Source organism: Manis javanica, chromosome 1 (genome assembly GCF_040802235.1).
Source record: "Manis javanica isolate MJ-LG chromosome 1, MJ_LKY, whole genome shotgun sequence".
NCBI lineage: Eukaryota > Metazoa > Chordata > Mammalia > Pholidota > Manidae > Manis > Manis javanica.
Window position 1 is genome coordinate 197,059,265 of NC_133156.1, and position 22,288 is coordinate 197,081,552.

Genomic DNA, 22,288 nt, shown 5'->3' on the forward strand with positions numbered 1-22,288 from the left:
GGTTTATCAGCTTTACAAGGAAAGGATGCTAGTTCCAAGGTTCGTTTTGGAATCTTCTTTAAAGGTGTTTACGAATTGCCTGAACTTGTTCCTGGCTGGCCTGCTCAGCTAGGGTATGGTCCTTCAAGGAGAGGAATGGCCTTTTCAGTCTCACTGCTCTGGCACTTGGATGGCTCACTATGTATGCTGAGATTGGCAGTGAGGTGACAGCCTGTCACCTAGACAGAGTCCTAACTTCATTCTCTAAATCAGGACTTGGGCAATGTTCTTTCATAAGTCTGAGTTACTTGACCAGATTCTTTTCCCTGCCTTCAGTGGGGCTCTGCATATTTACTTAGATAAGCAGTGTTGCCATTTGATTTCCCCCAAAAGCTGACACTCAGATGGCAATTTGTGTGCAGGCTGTTTCTGGGGTAATGTTTCCGGTATCATCACTGTGGAAGAGAGGGGGAGGAATTAGGATTGGGCAAAGGAGGAAGTTAAGCTCTGAAGCAATCCCAACAAAGAACTCAGCTGGCCACATGGAAAGCTCGGAAGCTGGGATGGCCCCTCTGAGGCGTCCCCAGCAGGGTCAAGAGGACCAGGTCTTTATACCCCATGGATGAGTCAGCAGAAGGGGCTACCATCCAAAGAAGGCATGACAGGGGCAGGGCAGCTTTCGTTAGCCCAGGCACCCCACAAAGAGAGTTGATAGCTGAGCATCTTCTTTCAGCAGCATTCCCACCACGGGGGAACAAACCATTCAGGAAAGGGAATCTGGGGGTCACATTGCTGTGTTCACCACAGACAGCTTTCCCTATCATCCACTCAAGTCTGAGACTGCCTTTACCCTTTACTTATTATGCAAGCAGCATTTTCCCCTCCTCTAGGATCATATTTCCCTTACCCTCATTCCTGTCCAACCCTTGCTTCTCTAGTACACAGAGTCACAGATTCTGTTTATTCTGTAATGTATTATTTCCTCCCTCTTTTCTCCTCCCCACCTTCCTCACCTCCCTCCTTCAACTCTCCTCAGGCCAATCATTCGGCTTCCAATTTGAGCCTTGTGACAACCAGCCTAGATGACAAGCTAAATATCAGCTGATTTCCTCCTTTTGGAGTTTTCTTGTTGTTCCTTTAGTGGCCACATATTCCACCTCTGCCCTCTGCCAATACCTTGTACATGAATTTCCAGGGCAGTGGTACAAGAAACAGAACACTGGACTGAAGCCTGGGTTAGCTCAGCTACTAGCCTGCGGGACTTTGGTCTTGGCCTGTTTTCTCAATCAGCTCTCCAAAGGGGGAGAGGCTGTCCCCAGCATCTAACTCCAAAATCCATGCCTCTTTGATTTGGAGGATTTTCACAAAAGGCAATGGGAACAAAAAGGTAATGCCAGATTCCCTGTTTGTCTTTGTTTCCTGTCTCACCTACATAGAATATTCGAACCTCCTTCCTGAAATAAATGCAAGATGTGAGGTTAGTTATGGTATAGTCTCAAGTGTTTGGGGAGAATGAAGTGTTACAATCCCCAGAACATTTTGGAATCCCTTCTGAAATTAGAAAGTTCTTAGCAGCCCATCTTGCAGCTGCACTTAGCTTCTGTCTGCAAGGCTCTCCTGTGAGGTAAGTGAAGGTGACTCAGAACTTGTGTTGAGCTGCATTTGAAATGCTCAAGAGAGTTCACTGCAGGAAAGAGGTTTTCTGTTGGTTTCATTCTGCTGGCCTCCCTTCCCTTTGCTTAATCCAGAGGGATTTAGCTGTTACTGTTGGTATTTTCTGTAGCAGCTGTCTTTTGTTTGTTTTTGCATGAGACTGGGCCAGGGTAAGCATTGGCCTCAAAAGGAACTCTTGCTCCAGGTAAAGATCCTTCAAATTGTCCATTCTTTTCCAGGCTGGTTGTCTTATTCAGTCATGACAATGATAAATGAGTGTCATAGAGTGAATATAGCACAGAGGGTGGAAGCTAGAGAGAAAAGGCTAGTGAAAAGGGGAACCTGGCTGTTGAGAGAGCAGAGCTTCTCTTATTTGCATAGTAGCTCAGGTGTGGTTACTTATTTATGAAGCACATGTCCTCTGAGGTGTGGAAAATAGGCTAGCTGTGAACCTGAACCTGCCCTAGAATGCTTATGGTCAGGAGGCACAGCCCAGTGGGATCTCCCCATCAATGTGCCCCTCCCAAGGGCTCTTGTTAATTCCTGAGCCTTTCTGCCTTCCCTTCTGCTAGACTGTGAGGTCCTGGGGGCAGGGACCTCTTGTGTTTGGTCACCATTGCTTCCCTGTGCCCAGAGCCTCACTTGGTACCTAACAGACCTTCCGTAAATAACTGTGTAATGAATGGCATGTGGCAGTGAAGCTCACAGCTACCTGGAAGTTGGAGGGAGGTAAATACAAAGAGGAGGAGAGGCCTTGAGTTTTCCAAACTAGACCCCTACCCTGATGTGAGAGGGAGAAGTAATGTTAGAGACTGAGGAACAGAAGGAGCACCATTTGAAGGAGGGGTGAACTGTGGACCCTATTGCAGGAGAAAATCCCAAACAAACTTGACCCTCTTCCAAGTGCATGGTTTGACTCCTCCAGAATAAGGGAAAAAACAAAAACAACCCCTTCCCACATAGCACCCCCACCCTAAAACACCTACCCCAAACATCAATTCTGCCACAGTCTTAGTGGCACCACTAGTTACATAGCAGAAAGAACAAAGAAGTGATTTAAGTATCTTGAAATTCAAATAGCTATTGCCAACACCACAGGATCAGCAGAATCATTAGATTCCAGAAAATGCAGAACCTCTGAGGCCTCTGTATTATTCCATCCTGATGTCATATTGTTGGAGTCCACACTGAGCTGCTTTATAAGAATGTGCAGCAGCTAGGACACTGCCTCTAAAAAGATGAGAGGAGGAAGGAAGGGCGAGCTTGGAATTTGGAAGCTCTGCGTGGAAGATAAGTTAGCCAGCACTGCACACTGTGGTTTCTCTGCTCCCAGTGATGAATGAGCACCCGGATGGCCCTTTCAGCTGGTAAGACACAGGTGTAGAGGTCTCTGAGCTTATCAGTTGGGGGTCTGGCAGGAAAACAATTTATCCAGGTGGCTCAAATGAAAAGACTTTAATAAAGGAGTTAACAGAGATGTGGGCAGGGTTAAGGGAATAAATATGGATGTTGAAGGACCCAGAGATGTTTATCAGTGGGGAGCCATTACCTCCCTAGGACTAAAGAGCAAAGGGAAGAAGGTGCTCTTAGTGCTTGAACCAGTGAGGGCTGGACCTAGGGAGAAGGGTCTCTAGAGACAGAGCACCAAACCAGGGAGGCCGTGGGGAAGAAATACCTCCCACTGGCCAAACTGGAAGCCGGCCAGCAAGGGTGCCCATGGTGCCGCCTTCCTCAAGGGCCAGCCTCCTGGAGCTGAGACCACATGGAGGTGAGTCAAAGGGAGAATAACCAGTACACTGACAACTAACCTGATTACCATAGACCATATATATTTTTTGACATTTCTTATAGCTTCTTATATGTTATTTAATCCTTGAAGTTACTGCAAGCTGGAGTGAATGACCCTCCAGTAATTCGGGGCAGCAGGCAGCTGGCAGCAGGCAGCAGACACTGACATTGTGTCTACTTTATTGTAATACAGACAAGAGCAGCCATTTGATCTGAAGGGTAAGGTCTTATCACCAAATAAATATTTCATTATTCAAAGCCCCAGTGAGCTGAGGCATAGACAGGGTGTCAGTGGATGCCTGAGTCCCCTGCCCCTTCTCAGATGTCCAATGTCCAGGGAAGAGGGTGGAGCAGAGCCTGTGACTGAGCTATAAGACGAGGTGGGAGGGGGTGGGTCAGGATCAGGGCCCAGGGTCCTCTTTCCATCACCTCCACTGACCAGCTGAGTCACTCGGCTAGATTACCTCTCTGTGTCTTAGTTTTCCTAGCTGCAAAAGGGAAATGTTTCTCAGTCTAGCTCTGGTGCCCCTTGCTGCAAAGATCAAATGTGATAACACATAAAAACATTTTGAAGGGCAGAACATGACATACCAAAGGTACCAATTATTGGTACTGACCATGTCTTTTCAGAAAGTGTTCAAGAGGACTAAAGCATAGCTGAACTGTTTTTATTCATTTAACAGATATCTATTGAGTACCTGCCATGTGCCAGGGGCCTATTTTCTGCCTTATGGATTGGCAGGGTTCGTTGTACACTTTCCTCCATTCACCAGTCCTGCCCATTAAAGATTTTATTTTAACCTCTGCTCTCTAAGGTTGACAGAGAGCATAAAAGGAAATCGAATGCTTGTCAGGGTTGATGAGAAATATATTGGCTGAAATGAGATTTCAATGCCCCTGCTCATTACCTCTAGTCTTATTGATGTTCTGCTTTTTTGTGGAAGGAGCTGCAGGCTGGGTCTACTTAGGGAGCCGAGTGGCCCTGCAGGGCGCCATGGCAACCACCTGGGACTGCCTCCAGGGAGTTCTTGTCAGGCTGCGTGCCTTAAGGCTCATCAGCTGTGGGCTCAGCAGAAAAGAAACCTTTCTCCTGAGGTGGAGAAAGGGGAAGAGATGCAGGTGTGGTGGATGCAGCTCAGGCAGGGTGCTATCAGCAGGGCCACCTTCATTGGAGGGTGCCTTTCCCTCTCCGGAATCTTTGCTGGCTGGGAGCTCCTCAGGCCCCCACATGGAGAAAGGCACAAATGCCTGCCTGGGGCTATCAGATACTGGGACCTTATCTCGGAACATTAGCCTCAGAGCAAGAAGCATAGGATTAGAGGGCTCCCACATGTGGGGCAGGTCAGGATTCCCTGCCTGTTCTGAAGGGGAACCCTCCTAGGTGGTCCTAGACAAACCCCACACTGTCCCCATGTCCCAGACCCACAACCCGGGGTGTATAATACTTGTTTGCTCCTTTCTTTAGTTAATGAATCAACCCTCCAACAGCATTCATTTCCTGGATACGTTGGTGGGCACTCAGCAGATGCCTGGATTATCTGACGAAATCAGCCCTTGTTCAAAAGAAAATTGTCTGCAAAGTATTCCTAAATAAGCACAAAATAGTGTCTTGCTGAAATAGAAAAGGAAACGAAATGTAAGACAGGGTCTTGGGAACTTGGTGCCCCTGGGATTTTCATAATATGCTCCAACTCAAGAATCCCTGAGAGAGGGGTGCTGGGAGAGGAGCAGACAGAAGCAAAACCCTTGCATGGGCGCCCCCCTCTACCATTTCTCAGCAGAATCGGCCAAGTCTCAAACGCTCTGTGGTAGGCCTCATCTGCTAGGAATTTGTCCTTTTATCCTGCTTTCCTGTCATCCACAAACCAGCATCTTTAAAGCTCCCTTATTTGCCTTATCACCCTGCAGGCAGACCCAGACGTTGAGTAGGAGCTGTGTCAGTGGTGAAGGTGGGCCACTGTTGTTCGATGACCCAGGTCATGGTGGTGACCCCGGAGCCCTCTCCTTATCGCTAGCATCAGTTAACAGGGGCCATGATGATCACAACAGCTGACAACCCTTCAGGGCACTTGTGTTAGTTTCTGTTTGCAGAGGTGCTTTAGAACTTTATAGAAACCTGTCCCTGAGTCCTGGTGATTTGTCTTTCATCGTTTCTCACACCCAGGATACTATTTTGCTTCAGGAAGTTCGCTTGTTTGCGCTGCAGTGGGTGGTGGCTGCCAGATCCTAGGAGGAGAGGACCCAGTGGTTGTTTATTTTTATAGGTGCTGTGTTGGCTGCTGATCAATATTGACTTTTAGATTGCTTCCTATAATCAGTGCATTGTGCTGCCCTGGCCCAGGGCCTGTGCAGATTTTAACTTGAACTGCCTTGGTTCATTCTCTGGAAGCTGCTGACGCGCCCTCCTTTGGCTGCCCCCACAGAGTCTGCTGGGGCCCCCAGCTTGCCACTGCCTTTCTTCTTGAATCTGAGAAGGTCTGAGGAGAGAGGCCCTGCACTCACAGTCTGCGCAGCAGTTCGGCTTTGGCTCGAGGTTGCTTCAGTCTTGGAATGCCTAGTGGGAGGGGCCGAGCCAAGGAAAGTTCTTAAAGAAGGATAACACATTAACATCAGAAATCTGCTGACTAAGACTTTGAAACATACTGTGAGACAAATTATACTGAATTTGGAAAGACAAATAAGTGTTAGTAGCCAAATTTTCCTTCGCAAAATTCGCACGCCTTGCAGTGTTGGGGTGTGGGGCGGAAGCTGCGGTGACTAGTGACAGAGCTGTGCTCCTCCTGCAGCCCCAAGTGCCGCCTGACCTTCCCTTTGCACTTCTCCCCCAGTGAGGCTTGTGCTGGCACTCTTGAGAAACAGATTTCTAAAGGTCTCAGAAGACTGCCGGTATGTAGTAAATGCTTTGTAGGTGCTTGAAAAATGAAATATACTGCAGAACTTAGTCCAGAAAGGGCCTAAAGCTGCTACTGATGGGACTATGTGGCTGGGATAGAGAGAAATGTTTGGGGTTTAGGGAAAGTTGTAACTGACAATATAGAAAGTGATCTATGAGGGGCCAGGGTAGAGGAGAATCAGAATGGGAGGAAGGGGTGTGGGCTGTTTCCTGCATGCCCACTGTGGGTTAGGTGCGCCACCACATTCTCTCATTCAGTCACCATGGCATTCTTTGAAGTTGGTGATGCTGTCATTTTTTTATGAGGAAGTTGCCCAGGGTCACACAGCTACTGCAGGAGGCCACCTCTTCTCAGAGGAGGAAATAGGAGTAGAGGCCATGTTTGGGCCTGTTCCCCTCTGGACACTTTACTAGGGGGAGAGGCAGTACACCCTCTCTCCCTCCCCCGTGGGCTCTGGGCCAGGCTGTGGCAAGTGGTATTTTTGCCAGGCCACAGTGGCCTTGCTCTAGCATGAGCTCAGAGGGGCTGAGATTGCCCTTCCTGGAGCCCTTGAGCCTCTGCGGTGGGACATGAGTTCTCTAGCTGCCCCTGCCTCCTCACTCTTCCTCTCTCCAGGGACTTGGCCAGAGGCCCAGGCTCACTGATAGAGAACTGACAGATTTCCTAAAATAGGAGGGCTTGTTACCCACCCATTATCTCCCTTTGGCTGAGCTGGGTAGAGCCTCCTTGGTAGAAATCTCTCTTTATTATTAGATTTGTTTAACCAGAAGCTTTGGCATAAAAGAGTGTGGCTAGATGGATGCCTTTGGTTCAAGAGCCAGTTTAGTCATTGAAAATCTGTTGAGCCCTGAGGGTTAACTGGAATAATAGAGCAGGCTGGGGATTGAACTGGAGTCTGTGCTCTCACTTCCTGTTTAAAAGGGATGAAAGAAGCCCAAGGAACCTCACTGACTACCAGCTGAGTTCCTGCCCTCCCTGCAGAGGCCCAAAGCCCTGTGGGACAGTGCAGGGAGCTGTAAGCTTGGCTTTTTCACAGCCACTGCAATTTCTGTCATATTCCTAGTTAGGAGACCTGAAACAAGTCTCTCTGGGGCTTGGTTTTCTCATCTGCATAGTCCCTGTCTTGCCTACACACAGAGCTGTAGTCCAGGTCCACAGGGGCAGCCTCTGTTTGTGTCAAGTGCTGGGTCAAAACTGTCAGTACACTCCAGTGGATAAGAAACAAGCTTTTGTTTGTTCAGAGATAACACTGGGCCTGGCACAGGAAAGGTGAGCATCGGCCTGCTGTCTCCTCGGAGAGCTGCTGCCCTGAGCTGTGACTGGGTCAGCTTCTCTCTCCCCTGTAGTGCTGCCTCTTTCATGTTATTTATAAAAGTAACCACGTGCTTCCTCCATTTTGCTGTTTGGATTTTGCTTGGCTGCTCTAATTCATTTCTCTGTCACATGGGCATCTTTCTCCTACACTCAGTTCATCTAAAATCAGATTTCACTGAATGGAGCAGCATTTCCCATTCTTTCTGTGAGGAATGCAGGTTTGTTTTGTTCTCATTGGTCAGAATTCCCCTGATAAACTTAGTTTCCTAACTTTGCATGTGATTAGAGGGAGAAGCCAATGGAAGAACAACAATATGATAGTAACTTTCCCTTCCCATGGGTGTGGGTCTGCCTTACAAATATAACAGAGCCTTTCCAGTGCAAGTCCTGCTCATGCTGTGTCCTTCCTTGGTGCACTTGGCCAAGGCTTGTGGAGCCATAGACAGGGATCTGGTGCAGGGCCCATCCCTCTGCCGATGGCTATGGGAAGAATCATGAGGGTGCAGTTGCACACCCCACCTCTCTCTGGAATAGGTAGAGGCCTGAGGGGGAAGCTTATTGGAGAGGGGTTCTGCTCCCCCTTGGCATAGTTTGGGGTAAAAGTGGAGAAAAAGATAACTGAGAGAAACCAGACAACGGCAGAAGGCTGAACCCACAAAAGTGTCCCAGCTACCCTTACTTACCTGGAAGCAACATGTTTCCTAGAGCGCCTTGTAAGCAGGATAGTGAGACCCTCTAAGCCCACCTTGGAGGCTGAAGCTGGTGCCTGTTCCTCAGTGGTGGGTACTAAAAGAGCAGAGAGGAGATGGGATTAAAGATGGCAGCACGAGAGGAGAGGCAGAGGCTTCCTCCTAAAACTGTATACAATTAGAAAATATAGTTGACTCAACTAATCCTGAGAGAGCAACAGGAAAGAGGACTGTGCCAGACTGCACACACCTGGAGAAAAGAGCAGACCTCACGAAACAGGGTAACGTACCAAAGCTGTGGCCAGGCAGGACTCAAGCCCTTCCCCCACCCGAGGTCACTGGCAGGAGGAAGAGAAACAGAACAGGGAGGGAGTGGAGGCCTGGGACTGCTGAATACCTAGCTCCAGAGGGAGCACAAACCTACATTTCATGGTGCTTTCATGATACTGGCATGATTACTGGGTTAGAAAGCTAATACAGGCAGAATTCCTGGAGAGACTGAGATTCCAGCCACTTGTGGAAAGCTGGGATCCATATCCAGCTGCTCTGGGACGAAAGCTTATACCTGTGTGCTCGGCCCACTGGCTCAGGCAGTGGAGACAGGCACAGCAGCGGGGAAGCAGGGAACAGCTCTTTCCTCCCGCCCAGGCACCAATACTGCTCCCCTGCGACCCCCAACATTGCTTCAGGGGCTGAGCAGCTCCAGAATAGAGCTTCTAGACACTAGAGGGCACCATATACAAATATGAAATGCCAAAGGAACCTGTTCCAGAGTAAAATTAATAAAACTCCAGAGAAAGATTTAAATGATATGGACCTCGTGACTCTTCCTGAAAGGGAGTTCAAAATAAAAATCATCAACATGCTAATGGAGGTACGGAAAGATATCCAAGAACTCAGGAATGAATTCAGGTCAGAGATCCCATCGCTGAAGAGCACGATTGAGAGTATTAAAAGCAGGTTGGATACAGTGGAGGAGAAGATAAATGAAATGGAAACTAGAGAAGAGTAATACAAAGAAGCTGAGGCACAGAGAGAAAAAAGGATCTCTAAGAATGAAAGAATATTGAGAGAACTGTGTGACCAATCCAAATGGAACAATATTCGCATTATAGGGATACCAGAAGAAGAGAAAGAGAAAGAGATAGAAAGTGTCTTTGAGGACATAGTTGCTGAAAACTTCCCCAGTCTGGGGAAGGAGATAGTCTCTCAGGCCATGGAGATCCACAGATCTCCCAACACAAGGGACCCAAGGAAGACAACACCAAGACACATAGTAATAAAATTGGCAAAGATCAAGGATAAGGACACACTATTAAAAGCAGCCAGAGAGAGAGAAATAAGATCACACACAAAGCAAAGCCCATCAGGCTAACATCAGACTTCTCAGCAGAAACCTTACAGGCCAGAAGGGAGTGGCATGATGTGTTTAATGCAATGAAGCAGAAGGGCCTGGAACCAAGATTACTTTATCCAGCAAGATCATCATTTAAATTTGAAGGAGGGATTAAACAATTTCCAGATAAGCAAAAACTGAGAGAATTTACCTCCCACAAACCATCTCTATAGTCTATTTTGGAGGGACTGCTATAGATGGAAGTGTTCCTAAAGTTTAATAGCTGTCACCAGAGGAAATAAAACCATAGTAAAGAAAGTAGAACAGCTAATTACTAAGAAAATGCAAAATTAAATTAACTATCCCCAAAGTCAATCAAGGGATAGACAAAGAATACAGAATATGATACCTAATATATAAAGAATGGAGGAGGAATATAAGGAGGAGAAAAAGAAAAGAACCTTTAGATTGTGTTTGTAACAGCTTCTTAAGTGAGTTAAGTTACACTCTTAGATAGTAAGGAAATTAACCTTGAACCTTTGGTAACCACAAATCTAAAGTCTACAATGGCAATAAGTACATACCTATTGGTAATCACCTTAAATGTAAATGGACTGAATGCATCAATCAAAAGACACAGTCACTGAGTGGATAAAAAAAACAAGACCCATCTATATGCTGCTTACAAGATACTCACTTTAAACCCAAAGACATACACAGATGAAAAGTGAAGGGATGGAAAAAGATGTTTCATGCAACTAACAGAGAGAAAAAAGCAGGAGTTGCAGTACTTGTATCAGACAAAATAGACTTCAAAACACAGAAAGTAACGAGACAAAGAAGGACTTACATAATAATAAAGGGATCAATCCAACAAGAAGATATAGCCACTATAAATATCTTTGCTCCCAACACAGGAGAACCCACATATGTGAAACAAATACTAACAGAATTAAAAGGGGAAATAGAATGCAATGCATTCATTCTAGGAGACTTCAACACTCCACTCACTCTGAAGGACAGATCAACCAGACAGAAGCTAAGGAGACAGAGGCACTGAACAACACAATAGAACAGATGAACCTAACAGATTTCTACAGAACTCTATACCCAAAAGCAACAGAATACACATTCTTCTGAAGTGCACATGGAACATTTTCAAGAATAGATCATATACTAGGCCACAAAAAGAGCCTCAGTAAATTCAAAAAGATTGAAATTGTACCAACCAGTTTCTCAGGTCACAAAGATGTGAAACTAGAAATGAATTACGCAAAGAAAATGAAAAATCCCACAAACGCATGGAGGCTTCACAACATGCTCCTAAATAACCAATGGATCAATGACCAAATAAAAACAGAGATCAAGCAATATATGGAGACAAATGACAACAATAATTCAACAACACAAAATCTGTGGGATGCAGCCAAGGCTGTGCTAAGAGGGAAGTATATTGCAATACAGGCCTACCTCAAGAAAGAAGAACAATCCCATATGAGCAGTCCAAACTCACAATTAATGAAACTAGAAAAAGAACAACACATGACACCCAAAGTCAGTAGAAGGTGGGACATAATAAAGAATAGAGCAGAAATAAATAAAATTGAGAAGAATAACACAATAGAAAGAATCAATGAAAGCAAGAGCTGGTTCTTCAAGAAAATAAACAAAATAGATAAACCCCTAGCCAGACTTATCAAAAAAAAAGTCTACACACATAAACAGAATTAGAAATGAGAAAGGAAAAATCACTACAGACACCACAGAAATACAAAGAATTATTAGAGAATACTATGAAAAATTATATGCTTACAAACTGGATAACCTAGAAGAAATGGACAACTTTCTAGAAAAATACAACCTTCCAAGGCTGACCAAGGAAGAAACAGAAAATCTGAACAGACCAATTACCAGCAATGAAATTGAATCAGTAATCAAAAACCTACCTAAGAACAAAACTCCTGGACCAGATGGCTTCACCGCTAAATTTTATCAAACATTTAGTGAAGACCTAATACCCATTCTCCTTAAAGTTTTCCAAAAAATGGAAGAGGAGGGAATACTTCCAAACTCATTCTATGAGGCCAGCATCACTCAAATACCAAAACCAGGCAAAAACGCCACAAAATAAGAAAATTACAGACCAATATCCCTGATGAACATAGATTCAAAAATGTTCAACAAAATATTAGCAACCTGAATTCAAAAATACATCAAAAAGATCATCCATCATGATCAAGTTGGATTTATGCCAGGGATGCAATGATGGCACAACATTCGAAAATCCATCAACATCATCTACCACATCAACAAAAAGAAGGACAAAAACCACATGATCATCTCCATAGATGCTGAAAAAGCATTTGAGAAAATTCAACATCCATTCTTGATAAAAACTCTCAACAAAATGGGTATAGAGGGCAAGTACCTCAACATAATAAAGGCTGTATATGACAAACCCACAGCCAACATCATACTTAACAGTGAGAAGCTGAAATCTTTTCCTTTAAGATCACAAACAAGACAGGGATGCCCACTCTCCCCACTGTTATTCAACATAGTACTGGAGGTCCTAGCCATGGCAATCAGACAAAACAAAGAAATACAAGGCATCCAGATTGGCAAGGAAGAAGTTAAACTGTCCCTGTTTGCAGATGATATGATACTGTACATAAAAAACCCTAAAGACTCCACTCCAAAACTACTAGAACTGATATCAGAATACAGCAAAGTTGCAGGATACAAAATTAATAAACAGAAATCTGTGGCATTCCTATACACTAACAATGAACTAGCAGAGAGAGAAATCAGGAAAACAATTCCATTCACAATTGCATCCAAAAGAATAAAATACCTAGGAATAAACCTAACCAAGGAAGTGAAAGACCTATATACTCTGAAAACTACAAGATACTCATGAGAGAAATTAAAGAAGATACCAATAAATGGAAACACATCCTGTGCTCATGGATAGGAAGAATTAATATTGTCAAAATGGCCATCCTGCCTAAAGCAATCTATAGATTCAATGCAATTCCTATCAAAATACCAATAGCATTCTTCAACTAACTAGAGAAAATCATCCTAAAATTCATATGGAACCACAAAAGACCTCGAATAGCCAAAGCAATCCTGAGAAGGAAGAATAAAGCAGGGGGAATTATGCTCCCCAACTTCAAGTTCTGCTACAAAGCCACTGTAATCAAGACAATTTGGTACTGGCACAAGAACAGACCCATAGACCAATGGAATAGACTAGAGAATCCTAATATAAACTCAACCATATATGGTCAATTAATATATGATAAAGGAGCCATGGACATACAATGGGGAAATGACTGCCTCTTCAACAGATGGTGTTGGCAAAACTGGACAGGTGCATGCAAGAGAATGAAACTGGATTATTGTTTAACCCCATACACAAAAGTAAACTCAAAATTAATTAAAGACTTGAATATAAGTCATGAAGCCATAAAACTCTTAGAAGACAACATAGGCAAACATCCCCTGAATATAAGCATGAGCAACTTCTTCCTGAACCCATCTCCTCGAGAAAGGGAAGCAAAAGCATAAATGAACTCATAGGACTACATCAAACTAAAAAGTTTTTGTACAGCAAAGGACATCATCAACAAAACAAAAAGGCAACCTACAGTATGGGAGAATGTATTGGTAAATGACATATCCGACAAGGGGTTGACATCCAAAATATATAAAGAACTTACACACATTGGCACCCAAAAAGCAAATAACCCGATTAACAAATGGGCAGAGGATATGAAGAGACAGTTCTCCAAAGAGGAAATTCGGATGGCTGACACATGAAAAGATGCTCCACATAACTAATCATCAGGGAAATGCACAATGAGATATCACCTCACACAAGTAAGGATGGCCAGCATCAAAAAGACTAAGAACAACAAATGTTGGCAAGGATGCGGAGAAATGGGAACCCTCCTACACTGCTGGTGGGAATGTAAGCTAGTTCAACCATTGTGGAGCGCAATATGGAGGTTCCTCAAAAAACTAAAAATAGAAATACCATTTGACCCAGGAATCCCACTCCTTGGAATATACCCAAAGAATACAACTTCTCTGATTCAAAAAGACATATGCACCCCTATGTTTATCGCAGCACTTTTTACAATAGTCAAGATATGGAAGCAACCTAACTGTCCATCTGTAGATGAATGGGTAAAGAAGATGTGGTACATATATACAATGGAATACTATTCAGCCATAAGAAAGAAACAAATCCTACCATTTGCAACAACATGGATGGAGCTGGAGGACATTATGCTCAGTGAAATAAATCAGGCAGAGAAAGACAAATGCCAAATGATTTCCCTCATTTGTGGAGTGTAACAATGAGACAAAACTGAAGGAACAAAATGGCAGCAGACTCAGAGGCTCCAAGAAGGGACTAGTGGTTACCAAAGGGGAGGGATGCGGGAGGGCGGGTGTGGAGGGAGAAGGGGACTGAGGGGTATTATGTTTAGTACACATGGTGTGGGGGATCACGGGGAGAACAGTGTAGCACAGAGAAGGGACATAATGGATCTCTGGCATCTTGCTGCACTGATGGACAGGGACTGCAATGGGGTATAGGTGGGGACTTGATAATATGGGTAAATGTAGTAACCACATTGTTTTTTCATGTGAAACCTTCATAAGAGTGTATATCAATCATACCTTAATAAAAAATAATTTTAAAAACTATAAGGAAAGAATAAAAAAGAGCAGAGAAACTCCTTGTTGCTGAGGAACTCAAGACCTAAATAAGAGTTGAAAGCAATCTCCAAAGCATGAGAGATGTGGCGGTTTTTACAGAACACCTCGGTGTGTGGGCAAGTGGATGGGTATGGGGATGGCTATTCCCCTGGGCTCACTTTGGCCTTCTCAGCGGGCAGAGGGGAGGGGACTAACAATCCACTTGTGTCCCTTCCTGCCTCTTTACTTCCCTTCCTTCCAATGGAAAACTTGCTTTTGGCATAACTCCCTGCTAGGTTCCAGATGGGAATGGATGTGATATATAATAAGGGATTCAACAGTTTCTATCCCAGAACATCAGTGTCAGGGCTTGGAAGTACTACCTTAAGGGCCGAGCTACCCTCCCTGCATGGGCAGGACCTGGATGTTCAATCTCAGTGTCAGGGCAAAGAAGCCTGGTCCAAGGCCGTCACTCTGGACTGACCTCATCCTAACCTCAGCGTCTACACCCGTTCTGTTCCTTTGTTCCTGCCTTTGAGTCTAAATTGCTCACATAGATTCTGCTTCTGTGTGGGCATCTTTCATTTGTTATCTCAGTGTCTGAACTGGAAGACCCCTGACATACTGCCTGAGGCAGAGCTTTGGTACTGGAGCCCCTTTATCACCTTGGCAGCCTACTGGTTTTGGTTCTGGCAAATTGCTTTGCCCCAGATGGAGCATCAAGGACTCCAGATTAATTGAGGAGACAAGATCTAGACACAAACTAATTTTAAAAAATAGTATGTTAAATGCCAAGAGTACAAAGTTTTGTAAGATCTCAGGGGGCTTGAATTTAGTCCTGAGGCAGACTCATAATTTGCATAAATGGAAAGGAACTGGGAATGCATTTTTGGCAGGAAGCAAAGCCTCAGCAAGGGCTCAGAGATGGCTATGTGCTTAATGAGTTCAGGGAGCAATGAATAGACTGGTTTGCTAAAAATATTTTCAAGCACCTCCCGTATGTAAGGCACATAGAGGATACCAAGAAGGAGTAACCAGTGAGTGGTCCTTGTCCTCAAGTATTCTGTGGGGGCACTGACTCTGAAATGCCCCCATCGGAGCAGAGAGGCTTGGGGAAGTCTAAGGAAGAGAGCTGGAAGAAAGAATAGAGGGTGCAGGAAACTGTCAGCTCTCCCTGCACAGAGAACTGGAATGACTAAAAATGTGTGCTCAGGACATAATCTTAGTAAAGCTGAAGATTACATTTAAAGCAAACATTTAGAAAGAGGATTGGCATGAGGAATGTACAGGGAGAGAGAGTAGTTCTGTGTTGGTTGCAGAACTTAGCACTGCTGCAGTAGAGACAGCAAAAGAGGAAAGAAAAGAAATCAGGAGCCAAGCACCAATACATTTTATAGCAATCTCCCCAGCCAGGGGCCGATGCTCTTGACATTTGTTTTATTGCTAGTGTCACAGTGACCACGGCAGCAGTCCTACATGCCAAGGGAGACCTCTCTAGGTTGCTAGATTCTGTGACTTTTTGAACTTGTTGAAAGAAGTTGTTTTGGTCTGTCTCCCTGAATACAGAGGAATGCCTGTGGTCCCGGAACTGGAACAACAGTTGATGGACTCTGCGTCATTTCAGCAGGAAAAAGAATTAATAAGGTAGATGATTTTGGTCCTTGCCTTTTCTCTTCTGACCATGTCCTGAATATAGCCAAATTCTAATGGTTTCTCTAAAGGAACTTAATTTTAATTTGCATTTACAAAAGCTCGTATATCATCACTTAAATTAAAAAGTAGCAATTAAAGGTACACTTAAAAAGTAGCAAGACATAAGAGCACGGGAATCCTAATAAATAAACATTCATTCAACAGATATTTTTGGCCCTATTATGTTCAAGTCACTTTGCTAGACACAAAACCAAGTGCCTATTTAAAAAAGCCTCACTCATACTATCTTCCTAAATGTACAAGATCAGGACACTAGTCAATTAAATAAAAATGGAATTCCAGACTCCACTTCTTTTGGTGGAAGCATGAACTCTCCACTTAATGGGAAGGACATGGAAAGAAGGGAATTTTTCAATGGTTTCCAGCAGCCATTTGGCCACAGGCTTCATTCAACCTTATTCCCCTCGGGACTTTATGAGGATATCAAGTTTCAGAAAAGAAGGCTCTTGTCCAAGGGTGTATGCAGGAGACATGATACTAAGAGGTGGAAGAATAATCTAAATAATCAGGACACAAAACCCAATGTGGAGTCTCACAGAGCGGCAGAACTGGCTTATCTCAATGAAGCTGGTTGCTTTTACACCATCAGGGGCACCCTGCCTGTTCTCAGCCTAAATTCGGGGAACCTTATCTGAATTAGTCTCTGTGTAGAAAGGTGAGTTCCCAAGAAGGGGCAGGTGGTGTACAAGAGCCAGAATGTGAGGGACAGGCAGGTGCCTAGAGTGAACATGGTCCCCTGTGGGGCAGGATGGCCGCTATTGGTTGAATGGGTTAGGGTCTATGTTTTGGAACTAAGTCTATGTATGCCCCCACTCACTCCTCGCTCCTCTGAGGACCAGACACAACCAAGAGAGAAGACATTAACCCAGGAGGGTGTCAGAGCATGTGCCGTGGAAGACTAGCCTGGGGTTGACGAAAATATATGGATCTCTGCTGTAGGACTAATCTCTCTCTTTTTTTTTAGATTTCTACCAATATGAATCATTCGTTAGAACAGTTCAGGTTCAGAAAGAATGGAGACTGATGTCCCTGGGTTTATTTTTGGGTGGTGCCTCTGACTCACTCAGAGAATTGGGTGATCTTTTGTACCTCAGTTTCTCCTGCCCACGAAAACAGGATGAAACTTGCCTGCTGCAAATCACAAGGCTGTGGGAAACTTACTTAAAGAGAATGAAGACTATGTACATGTTCTTAATACCTTGAGGGAGACAGCATTTTGGCCTGGTGAACATTTTCTATAGGAGAGTTTCAGAGTGGTTGAAAAATCTTTCTTTACAAATGAAGCCCATTTCACTGTTTGCACCAATATCTCTCTTCTCCCTACTTCCCTTCTAATCATTCTCATGTAATGAACCCTATGTTTCTCTAAAGAAACTTAATTTTAATTTGCATTTATAAATGGATTATTTATTAGTAACTAATAATAATAGCTACTATTTATCAAGCAACTCCTATGAACCAGTCACTCTGCTAGATATATAATCTTGAATTCTTAAAACAGATATGAGAACTAGGTATTATTAATCACCCTTTATACTTACAGAAATGGAGGCTCAGAGAGGTTAATGGAAAGGGTGGAGGTGACCCAGCTAGTAAGTGGTAGAGTCAGGGTTATAACAGAGGAGAGGTCCACTCAGCTCCCAAGTCATACTCTTTCCACTATACCCCACTGGCTTCAGGCTACTTTCCTCATATTTCTAAGGGCAAAGGAGTTGAATCTGCTCAGAGAAGACAGCTCCTAGCAGAAAGGGTGATTTCAGAGGGCTTGGTGCCAAGCACAGTGTCAGGTGTGTGTGCTTAGACTAGTTGTGGTGGGCACAACACAGCGCCCTTTTCTTCCTGTTCTTGGCTTTTGACAAAATGCCATGTCAGGCTAAACCCACTCTTTTTTGTATAGAAGCCTGCATATTTCTGATTCCCAGCTGTTTGGAGGACAGGAAAGCTCAGAAAAGGAAACAATTTGTTGGGGGCAGACTCATTGCATACCTAAGTCCCTCTCCCTTTGGGGATGCAGCAAGTCCCCTACATTCCCATTGACCACTCATTCAAAGAGATAAAGGCAGGTGGTCTCAGAGGGAGCTGGGGATCAGGCATCTGTCCCACTGCATCCAGAAGGCCCAATTTTCTGGTAACAGCTTGCATGGAAGCTGTGAACCTTGCCCTAATTCATTTTACTGCATACCTCCTTATCCTTTCTGCCATGCTTTCAGTGGGTGTGATGGCTGACAAGCTGAAACCTGTCTACCCTACGTGCTGAAGCCAGCTTTAGGAATGTTATTACTTGCTTAACGATAGCAGCTTGCAAAACAGTCTCCACGTTTCTTAGCACAGCCAGGCCTGCATTGTCATACATCTGCTCCTGAGAAGGCTTTGCCATTTGGAAATACAAGCATTTGGCTCTGGCAAATGGCACTCTGACAAATCATTGCAGTGTTTGATGTCCTCTAAATGTCATTGTCTAGTAATCAGTATTGATTCTGGTAGCTCTTTCAGAGGCTGGACTGTCAACAACAACTTTGGGAAGATGAGCCTTTGACACCTGGAGGTGGGCTGCTGCCTTATTGGTGCATTGCCAGGACCAGAATTCCCCAGGGCCTATCATTACCTCTCCGGAGGAGTTTTTGGATACTTGTAAAATTTCCTTATTATGTAATCACCATCAATATTGTATTTGTAAGACTTTCTTTTTCCTATTTGTGGTGATCACCACCTTGATACTTAGTTATTTAAGGATGCATAATAAGGCAGAAATTTAGGACCAATTCTATACAGTAATGTTCAATTTTTCCAACTTTCTAGTCATCTTAGGGAATGATGTATTCCAAGCAGCATTTTTTTTTTAGTATATAAAATTTACCTCCTGAAGTAACAAATTTAAAGATTTTTGAATAATTATATATTAAGAGAAGAGACAGTAGGTGATCCTAATACCATAGGTGGAGTAGCAACTTATGGTGGGGTAAGAGAAAATTTACATTCCTATCCATACTGACCTCATTATCTCATGGTTGGTGGGAGTTCAATACCTTCTTGTCAAGTCCTGGGAATGCCTTGCTTACCTGCAGACAGAGCTGTAAATGGAAAATATCAGATTTCCTTGGGAGGCAGGCATAGTCTTATAGGAACTGTTACCACTGGCCAAGAAAGAAGCTTCCCCTTCTGTGATGAGAAACAGAAGCAAAACTTACAGGACACCCGGCAAACAATAGGCCAAGCCTGCCGCAGCACCAGCAAGCTCTGCAGAGCCCTCTCCCACCAATGGGGGCAGCAAAGAGTTGCAGAGGTGGGCCATCATCCACATGGGCAGAGGAGTCAAGGGGCATGTTTGGGAATGGTGAGGATTCAGTGGAGAGCTTGGACTTCCAGGAATAACTCTAGGTGGTGAATCAGGAATCAAAGACATTACTGTTGTTCTCTTGTTTCCCCAGACTTGAGAGGTAAAGAAAACACAGATTAGATGAAGAAAAACAAACTACGGCCCTTGCTGTCAGAACCACACTGATAGAGTGGTTAGAGAAACTGCCACGTACACACACAATACAGGTGAGGGGGCAGAGTTAGGGCAATGGGTAAGGAATGTTGAGTCCAGAGAATGTTGAGAATTGGGGTGAGTATGGATTGGCCAACCTTCATGATCTGAATGGGCATAATAGTGCTGTGGCCTCTATGGAAATCTTTCATAAGGTGACTGAGTGTGTTTGTTTCTTTTTGAGGCATAAATGCTCTCAAGAATGTTAATGGGGAAATGAGAGCTGAATCTCTCTCATTCATTCTAACCAGATGAGATTATTAGTTTTCTAGATCATTTCTTGTTTATATTGAAACTTCTGTACCCTGGTCTTCTCTGGCCAGGTTAGAGGTAAATGCTCCTTCCTCCCCCACATAAAGAATCAGAGGTCCAGAGAAGATAAGATTTTGCCCAAGTTTGGAGTTACAGAACCAGGGGAAGAATGCAGGTCCTCCAATTGATAGGTCAGGGTGTAACCTCTTCTGTAGTGCAGCCTCTGAATACAGTATTCTTCTCCAGCTAGATTGGACCAAAGAACCTGACTCTGGGAACCTCTTGATAAAATATAATATGAAGCCATGCATTAAGCTCTAGTCATCAATAATAAATTGGTGTGGGTGGTGACAGATCTCTCTCACATGAACCAGCAGGATAGGCCAGTAGGATAGGATTTAGACTAACTTACTCTCATTCCTACTACTGGTAGAAAAAAAAACAAAAACAAAACAGAGAAAACTTCCCCCTTCTTTCCTCATTCTGCTCTGCTCTAAGTCATATCCCCACCTCGGTCAGATCAGCATCTTTGTTAATGATTAGGAGCAGAAGACAATGTTGACTTTCCTATTTGGGTCATAACAGGGTTTCCTGGATGAGGCACATCTTGGCTCTTCCTCTGTTTTTCTATTTGCCATTTCTGTGATGGAAGGGGAACTTAAAATGATGTTTCAGAAAGAATCGAATCTTACAGTCTCTCATTCCCTCTCATACCTAGGAGACCAGGGGTAGAGGATGAAAGCTGTGAAGCCTTCCTTCTGCCCGCCAGCGGAGTCATTGGTGACTAGCATGATGAATGTCTTTAGAAGAGCTGAACCTCAGAAAATGTATTTTTTGTGTTGAGCATTGTTTTCTAGAGCTGTATAAATGGCACGCCTTATCTGGTAATTGAGTAAACTTTTGATGTCCCATTGTTCTGTGAGGAACAGGGGTCATTTTATTCATCTCACTTAGTCCCCATTGCCAGCTAGGTGAAAAGTGAGATGCTTCGATCAGATCTCACCACTGAACATATATCCACAGCCTGAGCTAATTCCTTCTCTGACAAATTTCTTTCCTTACATATCTTCTCACAGAACTGCTGGCTCTTCATACTGGTCCAAACACAGCCCTGAACACCTCACTTCCTTATTCAAAACAGCTGCTGAATGACTATAGCCGAGGCTGCCAAAGAGTGGCCCCTGGACCAGCAGTGTCAGCATTACCTGGGGGCTTGTTAGAAACACAAATTCTTGGGCCTCCCCCCAGACCCACTAAATCAAAAACTGAGGCCCCGCAAGCTGTGCTTTGACAAGTGCTTCAGGTGATTTTGATGCACATTGGACCGAACTGGACTACAGCATTAAGTACTCTCTGGAGCTTGCCATGGTATAGCCCTCTCCTCCTATTCCTCTGGGTGTGCTCCCACACATACTCGGGTGCTCAGTACTCTGGTTAAACAGAAGAGGCCCTTCATCTTCATGCCTCCCTGCTTTTACTCAAATGGGCCCTCTGCCTGGACTGTTCTCCCCTTCTTTACCCCATATCTGTCTGCCTAATTCTTTACCTAAAATCTTTTTCTGCCTTAAATGCTAGTGGGCATGTTTCTGATGAGGGCGGTGTTTCCATTTTAGCAACAATAGCTCTCCCCAGTTATTCACAGGCCATAGTCATTCTGATAGAACCCCAGCAGCGCTGCAGGGTTTCTCCAGGTGACGGTTTGCAAGCATCCTCTAATCAGCCCATAGGCTAACTAACATTTGCACATTGTTTTCCTTCCGGGAACTTCCAAAGGCAAGTATTGTGACAGAAGAGGGGATGACTCAGTCCTGACCTGATGAGAAAACAAGATATAAAATCCAATACCACTGATGTGAGCAATGAATGATAATGACAATCTGTACTTAAAAGGCATGGGCCTTGATCATTATCTTGTGCAGTATCCAGCCTCCCCAGCTGAATGCATCCTCAGGATATGAAACTCATCCCCATAATTTAAGCACTGGAAAATACTGGTAGGCTTATAAAAAGTATATACTGTAAGTGCATGATGTTCTCAGCAATGTGTTCACTTCTGCCACATCATGATGACTTTCATTATAAAAAAAACACAAACAAATTGTAACTAATAGTCCTAAACTTTCAGCTAGTCTCCACAGGGCATTGATCAAAATGGTATCTACCAACATGATCCCTATTATCTTCAAGGTGTCATTCATTAATTAGGTCCGAAGGCATTTGCAATGGTGGGGAACCAGGCAATCTCTTATTGTCCAAATAGATAATAATGACTAACATGTCTTGCTTCCTTTGAAGGACTGTTGTGGATGTTAACTGGAGCATAGGTCCCTCTATAAATGGCAACGTTTAGTGTAAATATTAGTTAACATTATTATTGTGATCACCTACTCCCTTCTGCTGACCCCAAAGCAAGAGACCTTACTTATCAGTT

At 44.1% G+C, this 22,288-nt stretch overlaps 2 long non-coding RNA genes across 4 annotated transcripts in view; one reads left to right on the top strand and one right to left on the bottom strand.

Annotated features, from left to right (window-relative positions):
- Positions 1-2,835: 2,835 nt before the first annotated feature.
- LOC108407366 (uncharacterized) overlaps positions 2,836-22,288 on the bottom strand; it is a 29,960-nt gene continuing 10,507 nt past the window's right edge. For 2 of the 3 annotated variants that reach the window (XR_012121232.1, XR_012121237.1), the window contains exons 4-6: positions 19,070-19,147; positions 8,312-8,414; positions 2,836-5,974 (exon numbers count right to left, since the gene is read on the bottom strand). This is a non-coding gene — a long non-coding RNA (uncharacterized lncRNA). Of the gene's footprint in view, positions 5,975-8,311; positions 8,415-19,069; positions 19,236-22,288 lie in introns of all 3 variants that reach the window. The other variant, XR_012121239.1, reaches the window with a different exon arrangement.
- Positions 6,215-20,770, top strand: LOC140843451 (uncharacterized). Its single transcript, XR_012121240.1, has 4 exons — positions 6,215-6,306; positions 15,930-16,007; positions 19,505-19,619; positions 20,576-20,770. It is a non-coding gene; the product is annotated as an uncharacterized lncRNA (long non-coding RNA).